We start from the raw sequence: 17,566 nt of genomic DNA on the forward strand, positions 1-17,566 counted from the left end.
TATAACAAAAATGTATTGTCTGTCAATCAAATCCCCCTTTAAAAATGTTTGTACAGTACGAGGGGCGATCCAAAAGTAATGATAATCGGTTATTTCTATTGCACACAGAAATTAAAATAAAATGTTTTCTTCTCTCTTAGGTACCCACTAGTCCAGGAAAATTTTTTTACTTAAATAGACCACGATTCCCGGGAGCTACATTCATTTGAATATGAACTGCCGAGGAGTGAACATCAAAATGGAAAAAAACGAGCTCAGAGCTGTCATCAAATACCTCTGCTTGAAAAAAAATGACTACCAAAGACATACACAGCGACTTGGTGGAAACATTGGGGGACTCTTCTCCTCCATATTCCACAGTTGCACGCTGGGCCAAGGAATTTAAGCTGGGAAGAACATCGACAGAAAATAACCATCGTGAAGGACGCCCATCCACGTCCCTCAATGAAGAAAACGTGGAAAAAGTTGAAGAAGTTGTATTGGCAGATCGAAGAGAGGGTCAAGATCAAGAATTTTTTTCGAAGGGAATTCTAAGTTTAGAAAAGAGATGGACTAAATGTATAAACTTGTTAGGAGACTATGTAGAAAAATTAATTTATTTTTTGACTATATTCATTGTGTTTAGTATTATAGTAACACAGTAACATAGTTAGTAAGGCCGAAAAAAGACATTTGTCCATCCAGTTCAGCCTATATTCCATCATAATAAATCCCCAGATCTACGTACTTCTACAGAACCTAATAATTGTATGATACAATATTGTTCTGCTCCAGGAAGACATCCAGGCCTCTCTTGAACCCCTCGACTGAGTTTGCCATCACCACCTCCTCAGGCAAGCAATTCCAGATTCTCACTGCCCTAACTGTAAAGAATCCTCTTCTATGTTGGTGGAAAAACCTTCTCTCCTCCAGACGCAAAGAATGCCCCCTTGTGCCCGTCACCTTCTTTGGTATAAACAGATCCTCAGCGAGATATTTGTATTGTCCCCTTATATACTTATACATGGTTATTAGATCGCCCCTCAGTCTTCTTTTTTCTAGACTAAATAATCCTAATTTCGCTAATCTATCTGGGTATTGTAGTTCTCCCATCCCCTTTATTAATTTTGTTGCCCTCCTTTGTACTCTCTCTAGTTCCATTATATCCTTCCTGAGCACCGGTGCCCAAAACTGGACACAGTACTCCATGTGCGGTCTAACTAGGGATTTGTACAGAGGCAGTATAATGCTCTCATCATGTGTATCCAGACCTCTTTTAATGCACCCCATGATCCTGTTTGCCTTGGCAGCTGCTGCCTGGCACTGGCTGCTCCAGGTAAGTTTATCATTAACTAGGATCCCCAAGTCCTTCTCCCTGTCAGATTTACCCAGTGGTTTCCCATTCAGTGTGTAATGGTGATATTGATTCCTTCTTCCCATGTATTGATTATCATTACTTTTGGATCGCCCCTCGTATATCTGACACATACTACATACAAGTTAATTCTTCTCTGCCTAAAATCTGTGTTTCCTTTAAAGGGGAATAAAACCTTTATTGTATGGGAACAACAACACACAGCCTAATAAGTGACACATCCCTGAAATCAGTGTCTCAGCCCCAACATCATCAGGCTGCCATCAGAATGCATAGCAAAAACTTGCTGACAAATTCCATTTAATATATTCTTTAGCTTAGACTATAAAGGGGATGAGGGGTTAGGGGGACTTTACTAACTAAGCAAAAGCTTAACAAGTACATTTAATAGAACTGTCTGAATCTACAAAATCGGGTGTCTGACTTATTTGTGCTCTTTCTTCACAGCAACAACTAACAGGAGCTGGGTTCGTCATTAAGGCTCTGTTCACATGTCCATTTGGACATCCCATTTGTCTGTTCTGTTTTACAGACAAAGGTACAAGTGATCTGTTGCATCAGTTATGCAAATGGCAGCAGAGGGCACACATTGAGTATTATAGAGTCCATCTGCTTTCCGTTTGGTGTCCGTCATGAGCGGCTTTTTTTTTTTCTATAAAGAAATCAAATAATAATCAGTCGGCCCTTCTGCTTCCGTTTGCATAACTTGTTCTACTTGTCCATTCCTAAACTGGAAAAGACTGAATGTCTGAATGGTCTTCTGACCATTGGTAGCAGTAGCCCCCGGGAACAAGCCCACGCGAAACGCGCATCGGGGCGGCGTGTGCGGCACCCCTTACAGCCATGGGTAAGAGGATTAATATTATGTGACTAGGTTGTGGCCTAATGTTCAGTTTTGGACAAATACCTCACTTGAGGATACACTGTACCTATGCTGACGTGACCCCACTGGGTTTTTGGATCCATCATTGCACTGTCACTTTATTTTGATATGGATTGGACCCATTACTGTATTGTCACTTTATATTGATATGTATGGAAACAAAAATATCCTTACCTCTTGCACTGTCTTAGTGGTGTTGTACTTTTGCTGCACTTGTTTTCCCTTGCTATAATCATGTCACTTGGCAATTATGCCATTAATATGTAAGCGCCTTTTTTGTTTTAACTATAATACAATTTTGTGATAAATTTACTCCATGGTGGATGTATTACATGTATTACTGTATTCTCTCTTGGGAATAAAAGGCGTAGGTTCTTGGTTTAGCCCCGCTAATGACTGCACATGAACACCCACTTTTGGGAGTGGTACGCAAAAATCCTGCATTTTTCATGGTTCGGCTCCACGGTTGCCCTGGCCAAATTGAGACTGATAGCAAATATAGCAAAAGGGCACCTCCTGTCCTACAACCAGTAGACTCACGGTGTTCCCCAACTCCAGTCCTCAAGAGCCACCAACAGGTCGTGTTTTCAGGATTTCCTTAGTATTGCACAGGTGACGGAATTGTTGCCTGTCTAGGTGATGGAATTCTCACCTGGGCAATGCTAAAGAAATCCTAAAAACATGACCTGTTGGTGGCTCTTGAGGACCAAAGTTGGCTAACACTGCAGTAGAGATATCAATCATTCCTATGGGCACTGCCTAAGGCTTATTTCCCGGTGTTGTTTCCCGTTAATGGACTCTGCTAGCGTGTAGGAATTATCCATAGATGGAGAACTCATTTAAGGTCCAATTGGTACAGCTGGATTTATACTATGACCATTAGTTCCAAAGGCCAAGGAAATCTGTCTTCGTTTAGAAACATCTTTAAAAATTGCCTCCATATGCTTCAACATTTTGGGCTAACACCATGAATAAGGGATTTTCGGCCTGATATGTGTAAGCGTACTCTTTCACATTGGATTTTATTGGTGTGTAAGAGTTCTGGTTATTTTCTGTTCTGCTGTCAGGGATCACACTGGGCATTGGGATCTGGTATATAAGAACAGGGTGAGCGAAATTCTTCTGGTTCAGAATTTAGATTCCTGTAATTGCCTGTAGTTCCAGTCTAAAATACATGGACTGCTTATTAAGAAGTGCACTACCATGACCGATATCGGGGCATGTTTTCAGCACCCCTTCTCACCCATGAAAGTACGTGTTGATTTTTATGCAACACATTTCTCATTTTTCTCATTTGCAGCCTGTCTTATCTAAAAACACCAGATGTATCTTGTGCCACCCACACTACGAAATGCTCCTCAGCCTCTACATGGAGAAAGTCCTGCTGTAAAATGATCTTATTGAGTCCATTAGACTATATGGATACAAGCTGCTGGTTCTTGACTTCTATTAGCACCTAATTAGGTTTCAATGCCCGTTACATCTGCTGCAGGTAATAAGTCCATAGTAATGTGTTACTGTATTTCATGCTATATTTAGTCGTCTTTCAACTATTTGACTTTCTTATGTCATCATTTATATAAATACAAATGATTTTCTGTTGTCTGTTCTTTTAACACAACCTAACAACTGGGCCAAATTTGCACCAGATTTGCCAAATAAATAAATTATGCACTTTGGAAGGATTTTCTCCTGGTTTCATCTCCCTAGGACCTGCTATTCTCCATATATTCGCCCCCCAAAAAGCGGAATGTCACAGCAAATATTAGTTTACATGGACAAATCTGTCCCAAATTTGCCACATAGCTATAATTGAGGCACTTTCAAAGGTTTCACACTAGATTTCAGCTCTGTAGGACTTAACATTCTCAATATATTCACCAAAAAGAACAGAATATCACAGCAAATATTAATTTACAGTCAAACGACTGGACCAACCTGCCCCAAATGTGCCACATAGGTAAATCAGGAGCTTTGGAAGGTTTTCAGTTCAGGTCTGGAGATTGGACTGGCCATGACAGAGATTTGATGTGGTGGTCCATCATCCACACATTGATTGACCTAGCTGTGTGGCATAGCGCATTGTCCTGCTGGAAAAAACAGTCCTCGGAGTTGGGTAACATTACCTGTGCAGAAGGAATCAACTGTTTTTCCAGGATAACCTTGTATGCAGCTTGATTCATATGTCCTTGTGTGTCATATGTGCAAAGATTAACCTGCCCAATTCCAGCCTTGCTGAAGCATCCCCGGATCATAACAGATCCTCCACTAAATTTCTCAGTGGGTGCAAGACACTGTGGCTTGTACGCCTCTCCAGGTCTCCGTCTAACCATTAGATGACCAGGTGTTGAGCAAAGCTGAAAATTAGACTCATCAGAGACGATTACCTTACTCCAGTCCTCTATGGTCCAATCCTTATGGTCTTTGGCAAACTTCAGCCTGGCTCTCCTTTGCTTCTCATTGATGAAAGGCTTTTTTATACCTTTACATGACTTGAGCCCTGCCTCTAGGAGCCTGTTACGAACTGTTCTTGTTGTGCACTTTACCTCAGCTGCCATTTGCCATTCCTTTTGGAGGTCATTTGATGTCATCCTGCGGTTGCTGTGTAACATTCGAATAAGATCACGGTCATCCTGGTCAGTGGAGAGTCGTTTTTGCCCTCTGCCGGTCTGTAGCTTTGTTGTCCCCAACGTCTGCTGCTTGACCTTGTTGTAATGGACTGCCGTCTTAGAAATTTTAAAGATTGAGGCAACATGATGTTAACTGTATCCCTCTGCTTGTAAAGCCAGAATTGAGCCCTTCTTTTCCCCATTCAAGACTTTTCTTTTCAACTCCTTTGGCATGGTTAAAAGTAATTTTTTTTATTCCTAATACTTTTGGGATATTATTAGCACTTATTTTGCCATCCAGCGTGTCCTATTGAAAGAGGATTGTGAACACCACAGCAGGGTTTTTCATACTTTACTTCGTTAAATAAGATTTGGTTCAGGTGATCCCCTAATCAGAAGCACATTAAGTAGAATGAGGTGTACTCTGGTTGGAATTCACTGACACTGGAATGGAATGGCTGTCAGACATGTAGAGAAGCTGATTTTTATAAACCTGCAGTGGTCTCTTAATTTTTGCAAGAGCTATATGTGGCTTGTTAGATAGATAAATCACCAAAAAAGAGAATCTCTTCATATACGGCCAGTAAAATAAACATAATCTTTATTAAATCTTATTAAAATACATATACCAGTACAACAAGTACATAACCACAGGCACAGGTAACAGTAGGTGGGACACCCCAGGTAATGACTCCAAAGTTAACAAAAATATATATAAAATACATATGATAACTTACAAAAGATGTGATGCAACAATAAACACAGGTACCATGTCTGACAACTGTGTGACCATGCAATCTTCAGGCACGGAACAAAAGATAGTAAAAATACAAGTGTATGAGAAGTCAGTACTAAGACATATTTACCAAGGAGCACTCCTGAGGACCCACCACACCCGACGCGCGTTTCGCACGGAAATGCTTCGTCCAGGGGTGGTTGGGTGCTGGCCAGCTATGTTAATATATATTCCCTATGGACCAATAAGATGAGAGCACTAATTAAACAAATAATGGATACCTACTGTGTAAAAGACACACATAACACACATGGGACGCCAAGGTACCGGAAGTGGATCGCCGCAGTAGTATAGGCGCATACAATTAGCTAAACCGCCCACGTATGCAGCCGCCGTGTAACAAAGAATAAGAGCCGCTGACGTCATATCCGGCGCGCATCCACCAATCATCGGGACGCGACTCCTAGGAACTACACGCCACCGGATACAACGGCGCATGACCGGAAACGCCCATATACAGCAGCACCGCAGACCCATAACACATCAGGTGACAGACCGCTGACATCATATCCGGTAAGCGCCCTGCACTAAATAAACGCGACTCCTAAGAACTACAAACTGCCGGATATAAGGGCGCATGACCGAACCAAGCACATAACGCGCGATGATAAAGCCGCAACTACTCAAAAGCCGTAAAAAGCGGCGTAAAAAGTGCGTAAAGTGATTTAAAGTGCGTATGTGCATAGAAAGATAATAAAAAGACCTATAAAAAAGGAAAATATTAAGACACAAACAACAATACACATATATATACACATGTGATATAGTAATATAAATATACAGGTGCCTCAATGCATATATTTATTAACAACAAGAATCATATAACATTAATAAATAACATATAGTGCCAAAAATTGCATAGACACACAGCCGCACGACAGAGGGTAAATTCAAAGAAGCCATCAACGAAGAATAACACGTAAGTCCAGTGCTTGACAATCCACTGTAGGTAAACAGATATCGGTACTAAAAAATCCTTAAAGGGAAAAACACAAAAACAGAAAGTTAAAACAATATAAAACCAAGCTAAAAGGCCAGAATCAAAAAGACAGCAATATGAACAGAACAACCAACCAATCCTATCAAGGGACCATCGACTCAGACAGGTAGAAAAGGGGCAAAGCTGTTGTGGTCATTAAGGCCAGATGGTGAGATGGTATCCAATTTAAAAATCCATCTGGCTTCTTTCTGTGCCAACATCCTTTTCCAGTTGCCACCTCTAAATCCCATAAAGACTCTGTCAATACCCTTTATGCTCAATCCCTTAGGGTCACAACCATGGAAGGCTCTAAAATGCCGTGGAATGGGCTTGAGTTTATGAGGATCATCTTCAGTTTGAGCTTTTCCAATGTCAAGTACATGCTCGCGTACTCGCCTACGAAGCTCCCGTGTGGTCATCCCAATATAGATGAGACCACACGGGCAAGTGGCATGATATACAACAGCTTTTGTTGTGCATGTAATCGTGTGCGTAATCCGAAAAGTCCTATCATTCCTAGAATTAGTGAACTCAAGGGCATTGCACACGTTCTTGCAAGCTACACACTTCCCATAGCTGGTACAACCCCATTTGGGGCCCTTAGCTCCAAAAATACGGTTCTGGCCTGGTCCTTTATGATAACTGTGAACCAACTGGTCCCTAAGGTTCTGTGACCGCCTAAAGGTGATAGCGGGATTTTTGGTAATACATTTAGCAATAACCCTATCCGTCATAAGTATTGGCCAGTGTTTCGTAATTGCATTTCTGACTTCATCACTCCTAGATTTGAAGTCCAGAATACACCGTACCTGATCCAGATTCTTGTCCAATTTTTGTTTTTGTAGAAGTGTGTTTCGTCTGCTATAATGCGCCCTCTGGTAGGAGCGGCAAATAGACTTCTTCCCATACCCACGATCCTTAAATCGTTCGCAGAGATCTGAGGCTTGTTTCTCAAATAGTTCATCATTGGAACATATCCTTCTTGCACGTAGGAATTGACCCGTGGGGATATTCCTGATGAGATGCTGTGGATGCTGTGAAGAAGCGTGCAATAGAGCATTAACAGACGTATTCTTTCGAAATAAGTCAGTATGGATGTTACCATCATCATCGACTATAATGGAAATGTCCAAGAAATCTATTTTTCGGGTCTCATATCTGTACGTTAATTTAATGTTCCTGGTATTGGAATTCAAGTCATTGATGAAGGTACATAGCTCTTCCCGTGTCCCTTGCCAAATCATGATGACATCATCAATGTACCTCCACCAAGAGACCACCTTGTGGCTAAGGGCATGTGGGGTGGTCAATTCCTACGTGCAAGAAGGATATGTTCCAATGATGAACTATTTGAGAAACAAGCCTCAGATCTCTGCGAACGATTTAAGGATCGTGGGTATGGGAAGAAGTCTATTTGCCGCTCCTACCAGAGGGCGCATTATAGCAGACGAAACACACTTCTACAAAAACAAAAATTGGACAAGAATCTGGATCAGGTACGGTGTATTCTGGACTTCAATTCTAGGAGTGATGAAGTCAGAAATGCAATTACGAAACACTGGCCAATACTTATGACGGATAGGGTTATTGCTAAATGTATTACCAAAAATCCCGCTACCACCTTTAGGCGGTCACAGAACCTTAGGGACCAGTTGGTTCACAGTTATCATAAAGGACCAGGCCAGAACCGTATTTTTGGAGCTAAGGGCCCCAAATGGGGTTGTACCAGCTGTGGGAAGTGTGTAGCTTGCAAGAACGTGTGCAATGCCCTTGAGTTCACTAATTCTAGGAATGATAGGACTTTTCGGATTACGCACACGATTACATGCACAACAAAAGCTGTTGTATATCATGCCACTTGCCCGTGTGGTCTCATCTATATCGGGATGACCACACGGGAGCTTCGTAGGCGAGTACGCGAGCATGTACTTGACATTGAAAAAGCTCAAACTGAAGATGATCCTCATAAACTCAAGCCCATTCCACGGCATTTTAGAGCCTTCCATGGTTGTGACCCTAAGGGATTGAGCATAAAGGGTATTGACAGAGTCTTTATGGGATTTAGAGGTGGCAACTGGAAAAGGATGTTGGCACAGAAAGAAGCCAGATGGATTTTTAAATTGGATACCATCTCACCATCTGGCCTTAATGACCACAACAGCTTTGCCCCTTTTCTACCTGTCTGAGTCGATGGTCCCTTCATAGGATTGGTTGGTTGTTCTGTTCATATTGCTGTCTTTTTGATTCTGGCCTTTTAGCTTGGTTTTATATTGTTTTAACTTTCTGTTTTTGTGTTTTTCCCTTTAAGGATTTTTTAGTACCAATATCTGTTTACCTACAGTGGATTGTCAAGCACTGGACTTACGTGTTATTCTTCGTTGATGGCTTCTTTGAATTTACCCTCTGTCGTGCGGCTGTGTGTCTATGCAATTTTTGGCACTATATGTTATTTATTAATGTTATATGATTCTTGTTGTTAATAAATATATGCATTGAGGCACCTGTATATTTATATTACTATATCACATGTGTATATATATGTGTATTGTTGTTTGTGTCTTAATATTTTCCTTTTTTATAGGTCTTTTTATTATCTTTCTATGCACATACGCACTTTAAATCACTTTACGCACTTTTTACGCCGCTTTTTACGGCTTTTGAGTAGTTGCGGCTTTATCATCACGCGTTATGTGCTTGGTTCGGTCATGCGCCCTTATATCCGGCAGTTTGTAGTTCTTAGGAGTCGCGTTTATTTAGTGCAGGGCGCTTACCGGATATGATGTCAGCGGTCTGTCACCTGATGTGTTATGGGTCTGCGGTGCTGCTGTATATGGGCGTTTCCGGTCATGCGCCGTTGTATCCGGTGGCGTGTAGTTCCTAGGAGTCGCGTCCCGATGATTGGTGGATGCGCGCCGGATATGACGTCAGCGGCTCTTATTCTTTGTTACACGGCGGCTGCATACGTGGGCGGTTTAGCTAATTGTATGCGCCTATACTACTGCGGCGATCCACTTCCGGTACCTTGGCGTCCCATGTGTGTTATGTGTGTCTTTTACACAGTAGGTATCCATTATTTGTTTAATTAGTGCTCTCATCTTATTGGTCCATAGGGAATATATATTAACATAGCTGGCCAGCACCCAACCACCCCTGGACGAAGCATTTCCGTGCGAAACGCGCGTCCGGTGTGGTGGGTCCTCAGGAGTGCTCCTTGGTAAATATGTCTTAGTACTGACTTCTCATACACTTGTATTTTTACTATCTTTTGTTCCGTGCCTGAAGATTGCATGGTCACACAGTTGTCAGACATGGTACCTGTGTTTATTGTTGCATCACATCTTTTGTAAGTTATCATATGTATTTTATATATATTTTTGTTAACTTTGGAGTCATTACCTGGGGTGTCCCACCTACTGTTACCTGTGCCTGTGGTTATGTACTTGTTGTACTGGTATATGTATTTTAATAAGATTTAATAAAGATTATGTTTATTTTACTGGCCGTATATGAAGAGATTCTCTTTTTTGGTGATTTATTTGGCATATTGCTTCATGGCCTTATATATGGGATATTCTTAGGTGTGTTTATCTTGTTGGTTACAGATTGTGACTATATCCTGGTTCACTATGGACTTTAGGAGCAGAGATGCTTCTGGGACAGTACATGCTTTGAATGTATTTGGTGAGGCTAACTCACAGGCACAGGAACCAGTTCAAAAGACAGCTTTGAAGAAAACATTTAAGAACTTATTGAACCGTCGGACACGTACCTGGTGGAATAAGACGACTTTGGAAAGTTACATGTCAAGGAATCTAGTCCCTAGGGGACTTAGAGTTCAGATATTCCCATCTTTCCCTGTTAATGATGTATCTCTTAGAACTCGATGGGAGACTGCCTGTCATACGTGTTCCATGACTTTCATGACTATTCTTGTGGATATTAACAACAAGTCCATTAACGAATTGGGACTGGAGATTGATGAAATTTATAATAAATTATTAAAGGAGTGTACACAAGAGGAATTTGACAATTTAAAAAAAGAGATGGACGGCCTCTGTGATGACTGGGATAAGGAGATCTCCAGTAAGAAAACCAGGAAATTTCAGCGAGATCTTCAGGATAAAAAAGACAATAAAATGTATAGGTGGAGTCATATGGAGACACAGAATAAGGGAGCTGCATCTGAGATTGGTAGTACATCTGGTACCAGTGCGTCTGGGATGTCGTCTAACACTGAGGATCAGGGACATATGCGTTTCAATCAAAGGAGGAAGGATGACCGCTTTCATGGATATAATATCAGGAGGAGACTCAACACCAATTCTGATGGTGGAGTCGAGGAACCACAAAGGAAATCCATGAAGGTAATTAATCTGTCGGATGTTGTCTTATCTGAGGCCCATGTGGCAGTGTTAAGTAAGGGTCTTACTTTTGCTCCATCCTCTGCCCCTGATCGTTTTTCTATCCTTAAAGACTTGCAATTATTTGCTCGTAAATTATTTTTTAAGAGATTATATTTGCAGCAGTCTCAAAATGTTTTGTCCCCTACAGAAACTGAGGAAGAGATACTCCAGATTCTAGAAGAATTGGCTAATGAGTCTGGTGCTTCCAGACAATATCCGAAGTACCTTCTCCCCAAATCGAAAAATTTTCCCCAGATTAACACCGTTCCTGTCATTGATTTATTTGTTCAAATGGTGATGCAAGAGGTGGGTGAAATTCCCGAAACCATAAAAAAGGATAACCTCACACCTGATGAGAGACGTGCCTTAAAGGAATTGAGTAATCTTGATGAGGTAATCATTAAGCCATCCGATAAGGCTGGCAATGTGGTTGTGTGGTCAGTCAAAGCTTATGAAAAGGAAATGATGAGGCAACTTAGGGATACCTCATGTTATAGAAAACTGACGTTCAATCCTCTGTCTAAATTTAAGAGTGAACTATTTGATCTGTTGCAGGAGGCTGTACAAAAGGGTGTATTGACGTCTAAACAGAGAGATGGGCTATGGAATGATGAGCCAACAGTAGCTAGCATTTATCTTCTACCGAAGATACACAAAGACCCGGTCACACCTCCAGGTAGGCCAATTGTGTCTGGGGTTAACAGTTTATCTGACCCAGTATCCAAACTGATTGATTATTATTTAAAACCGTTGGTTGAGGTGTTACCTTCCTTTCTTAAGGACACTACAGATGCCTTGAGGAAATTTGACGGTTTACAATTGGAAGAAAATATGAGCCTAGTCACCTGTGATGTTGAATCGTTATACACCTCGATTCGACACCAGGATGGCCTTGAGGCTACTTCATTCTATCTCACGAATAGTGGACTAGATCAGGATTTGTGTTCCTTCCTTTGTGAAGCCCTAAGATTTGTTCTCACACATAATTTTTTTGCATACCGTGATTCTTTTTTTCTGCAACTACAAGGTACCGCGATGGGGGCGTCTTGTGCGCCCTCTTACGCAAATTTATTTTTGGGATTATGGGAGCGGGAAATTTTTCAGACCACCCCACATGCCCTTAGCCACAAGGTGGTCTCTTGGTGGAGGTACATTGATGATGTCATCATGATTTGGCAAGGGACACGGGAAGAGCTATGTACCTTCATCAATGACTTGAATTCCAATACCAGGAACATTAAATTAACGTACAGATATGAGACCCGAAAAATAGATTTCTTGGACATTTCCATTATAGTCGATGATGATGGTAACATCCATACTGACTTATTTCGAAAGAATACGTCTGTTAATGCTCTATTGCACGCTTCTTCACAGCATCCACAGCATCTCATCAGGAATATCCCCACGGGTCAATTCCTACGTGCAAGAAGGATATGTTCCAATGATGAACTATTTGAGAAACAAGCCTCAGATCTCTGCGAACGATTTAAGGATCGTGGGTATGGGAAGAAGTCTATTTGCCGCTCCTACCAGAGGGCGCATTATAGCAGACGAAACACACTTCTACAAAAACAAAAATTGGACAAGAATCTGGATCAGGTACGGTGTATTCTGGACTTCAATTCTAGGAGTGATGAAGTCAGAAATGCAATTACGAAACACTGGCCAATACTTATGACGGATAGGGTTATTGCTAAATGTATTACCAAAAATCCCGCTATCACCTTTAGGCGGTCACAGAACCTTAGGGACCAGTTGGTTCACAGTTATCATAAAGGACCAGGCCAGAACCGTATTTTTGGAGCTAAGGGCCCCAAATGGGGTTGTACCAGCTATGGGAAGTGTGTAGCTTGCAAGAACGTGTGCAATGCCCTTGAGTTCACTAATTCTAGGAATGATAGGACTTTTCGGATTACGCACACGATTACATGCACAACAAAAGCTGTTGTATATCATGCCACTTGCCCGTGTGGTCTCATCTATATTGGGATGACCACACGGGAGCTTCGTAGGCGAGTACGCGAGCATGTACTTGACATTGGAAAAGCTCAAACTGAAGATGATCCTCATAAACTCAAGCCCATTCCACGGCATTTTAGAGCCTTCCATGGTTGTGACCCTAAGGGATTGAGCATAAAGGGTATTGACAGAGTCTTTATGGGATTTAGAGGTGGCAACTGGAAAAGGATGTTGGCACAGAAAGAAGCCAGATGGATTTTTAAATTGGATACCATCTCACCATCTGGCCTTAATGACCACAACAGCTTTGCCCCTTTTCTACCTGTCTGAGTCGATGGTCCCTTGATAGGATTGGTTGGTTGTTCTGTTCATATTGCTGTCTTTTTGATTCTGGCCTTTTAGCTTGGTTTTATATTGTTTTAACTTTCTGTTTTTGTGTTTTTCCCTTTAAGGATTTTTTAGTACCGATATCTGTTTACCTACAGTGGATTGTCAAGCACTGGACTTACGTGTTATTCTTCGTTGATGGCTTCTTTGAATTTACCCTCTGTCGTGCGGCTGTGTGTCTATGCAATTTTTGGCACTATATGTTATTTATTAATGTTATATGATTCTTGTTGTTAATAAATATATGCATTGAGGCACCTGTATATTTATATTACTATATCACATGTGTATATATATGTGTATTGTTGTTTGTGTCTTAATATTTTCCTTTTTTATAGGTCTTTTTATTATCTTTCTATGCACATACGCACTTTAAATCACTTTACGCACTTTTTACGCCGCTTTTTACGGCTTTTGAGTAGTTGCGGCTTTATCATCGCGCGTTATGTGCTTGGTTCGGTCATGCGCCCTTATATCCGGCAGTTTGTAGTTCTTAGGAGTCGCGTTTATTTAGTGCAGGGCGCTTACCGGATATGATGTCAGCGGTCTGTCACCTGATGTGTTATGGGTCTGCGGTGCTGCTGTATATGGGCGTTTCCGGTCATGCGCCGTTGTATCCGGTGGCGTGTAGTTCCTAGGAGTCGCGTCCCGATGATTGGTGGATGCGCGCCGGATATGACGTCAGCGGCTCTTATTCTTTGTTACACGGCGGCTGCATACGTGGGCGGTTTAGCTAATTGTATGCGCCTATACTACTGCGGCGATCCACTTCCGGTACCTTGGCGTCCCATGTGTGTTATGTGTGTCTTTTACACAGTAGGTATCCATTATTTGTTTAATTAGTGCTCTCATCTTATTGGTCCATAGGGAATATATATTAACATAGCTGGCCAGCACCCAACCACCCCTGGACGAAGCATTTCCGTGCGAAACGCGCGTCGGGTGTGGTGGGTCCTCAGGAGTGCTCCTTGGTAAATATGTCTTAGTACTGACTTCTCATGCACTTGTATTTTTACTATCTTTTGTTCCGTGCCTGAAGATTGCATGGTCACACAGTTGTCAGACATGGTACCTGTGTTTATTGTTGCATCACATCTTTTGTAAGTTATCATATGTATTTTATATATATTTTTGTTAACTTTGGAGTTATTACCTGGGGTGTCCCACCTACTGTTACCTGTGCCTGTGGTTATGTACTTGTTGTACTGGTATATGTATTTTAATAAGATTTAATAAAGATTATGTTTATTTTACTGGCCGTATATGAAGAGATTCTCTTTTTTGGTGATTTATTTGGCATATTGCTTCATGGCCTTATATATGGGATATACTTAGGTGTGTTTTTTGTTAGATAGATAGAAATATAGCATCTACACTAAAACCAATAAGCTAAGAACTAATTATCATCTGACAATACTTCACCAATACTTTACCAAGCTCTTGGCCTTCTTAAAAGCCAGTGTTACATCTCAGTGCTTTCAGAAAACACTTATCACGATGTAAGTGAGAAAATGCATGCGGCCGGAGACCCAGAGAGTTTCCTGTCATCATCACAGCGCTATACTCGTCAGCAGGAGGATTCCCAGTAGCTCACACAGTGGCAAGTTATTGAGTTACACCGATAATTCACGGAAGGAATTCCAAGATTTTTCTCACCAACATTCTGATTTTTCCCAGCTGCGGTTCACGGACACTCCACCTGTTTTAATAAATTAGTGACTTTCATCCTTCCGGCAGCTTCTTTGTTTTTAAATCTATTAACCATCGAGTGACGCACAGAAATATGATAAGTCACACGACCCATCGTATCATGTCATGTCATCATTTACAGGACACTTGACTATGAAATACAAACCAACTACCAAAATACATTCAAATATGAAACCAATTACTGCAAGTAATGGATAATAAAAATAGATTTTAAGCCGTAGTGTACACTAATGAGTTATATAAATGTCTTGCCCAATGTTTTCCACTGCAATTTAGTTTGGTGCAGATTCCTTCAGGTCGACAAAAGTGATGTGCACTTTTGTTTTTCAAAACCTAAAATGGAAAAAACTGAGCATGTGAACAGAAAAGCAGTTTTACAAAAGCAATAAATAGGGAGAATCTTTCCAGCATTTTTAAGCTATTTCCCAACCTAAAAAAGCTTTAAAAAAACTCTGTGTGATTATACCTTAACAGCTACATCTTTCCTGGCACCCTTAAACATATGTATGCTCAGTTTGGCTGCTCAGTGCACATGTTTTGAAAAGGGATTGGGGAATGAGCCATCTCCAGGTGGCTTACCTCCTATGGGGACAAGCTCTCATGAAGTCCCCATATATATTAGGCCGTTTTCACACATCCATGCTTCGTGATCCATAGTTGGACTGTAAAGCACAAATTCACCAACCTCATAAGCATATATGTGGCTGCCGAGATTAGGTTAGGAGAAACACGGAGGTTCGAGTAAAGAGCACGAAAGACGAATGTGTGCAACTGGCCTTAGATAATTGGTCGGTCCCACCAAAAACACCAAGGTTGGACAACTTTTTTCCAATATTTTAGAGCATTATATGATAACTATTGCTGACATTTCTCTGTTACAAAGACAGTCTCTACAGAAGTTACGAGGATAGCCACCTTTTTGTGGAATGGTCCTATTTTAACAGCCACCGAAGCTAACTGTTCCATTTCATTTAAACATCTCAGGAATCAGTATTTCAGAGCAATGTTCCTCAACTCTAGTCCTCAAGGCCTACCAGCAGATCATGTTTCAGGATTTCCTTAGTATTGTCTAATTCTATCACCTGTGCCAATACTAATAGAATCCGTTAGACACAATCTGTTGATGGGCCATAAGGACTGGAGTTGAGGAACACTGTACTGGAGCTAAACCGGACATGGCTGTGTATATTACTGTACACACACAACCACATTTCTTCCCGATATTACATATTCTGATTGGCACGGATCAGACAGTGAATGGGTTAAGAATGATGCCTCCTGGGATGGAAATTCCACAGCCAGCTGCCTGCAGACCAGGATTTGTTTAATTGGCCGAACATCATCCTGTTAATTTCCCTAACGAGGGAAAGCTGAGTGTCTACTTCTCCGTATATTGCTGGAATGGAAATGATGACTACAGAGAGTGTTGATACAGGCAGACTCTTCCTAATTCCAAGTACAGGATAATACATGAAAGAGCTTTATCATTTATAATCAATATTATTAAATTAAAGGATATGCTCACCCATACATTTTATACAAGGAGTAGAAACCTTGGTGATGTACAACTCTAGTGCAGTAATACAGAAGTAACTAAGTATATACCGTGATAAGAATGTCCAATTTCATACAGGAGGGAAGCAACCATTATAGATACAAAAGGAAAGACCCCCAGTGAAATGAAGCTGGCTATATAGTAGCAAATTTTGTCATTTGCAATGATTGATTTTGACCACTGATGACTGATTGTGACTACATTACACAATAGATTGGCCACAATACGGATCTCTTACAAAATGGAACCTAATGTGTTCTTCTTCTTTCTGTTGTTGTCAGATGTAGTCGGCCATCAAACCAACTCTTCCATACACATTGTTTGGCTGAGTGCGCCTGTGTTTTGTATGAGAAAGCTGTCAACTGACATAAAATCAATGGGGAGCTACCCGAAAAACATGAGAATTACATCAATATAATGGCAAACGAAACATAGATAATCAGTCATGGCCTAAATTGATGGAAATTGTTCCAGAAAATAATTGCAATTAAACATGTTTTTTATTTACATGTTTATTTCTTTTGTTGATTGCCCACACCTGTTACATGCTACATGTGAGTTTGAATGAGCATCACATGCTTGAAACAAAGGTTTTTTGCAAACATGCCAACAATTTGTCTTTTTTCTCTGCTTTTTTTGTGTTGTAACAATACACAGAAATTTAATAAACACGTGTATAACAAAGCATGTATAATTGCAATAATTACTGGGATTATTTTGCCTAAAATTTCTCACTAGTTGAGAAAGCTTAGGCAAAATGTACGTGGGAGTAGGGGCTCTACCTTTTTGTAGGTCCAGCTCTGTTTGCAATATATTTTTAATGATACCATTTTGGGGTATATAAGATGTTTTGATCTGTTTTGAAAAACCACAATTCAGAAATTTTCATTTCTTTTCTCATTACATCATTTATCAATGGGTTAATTAA

The 17,566-nt window shown here is 40.8% G+C and overlaps 1 protein-coding gene across 1 annotated transcript in view; it reads right to left on the reverse strand.

The window, feature by feature from the left end:
- The window catches only part of IGDCC3 (immunoglobulin superfamily DCC subclass member 3), a 233,753-nt gene that overhangs the window by 150,145 nt on the left and 66,042 nt on the right, over positions 1-17,566 (reverse strand). The gene's annotated exons all lie outside the window — the stretch shown is intronic.

The sequence above is a fragment of the Ranitomeya imitator genome, chromosome 4 (assembly GCF_032444005.1).
Source record: "Ranitomeya imitator isolate aRanImi1 chromosome 4, aRanImi1.pri, whole genome shotgun sequence".
NCBI classification, from domain to species: Eukaryota; Metazoa; Chordata; class Amphibia; order Anura; family Dendrobatidae; genus Ranitomeya; species Ranitomeya imitator.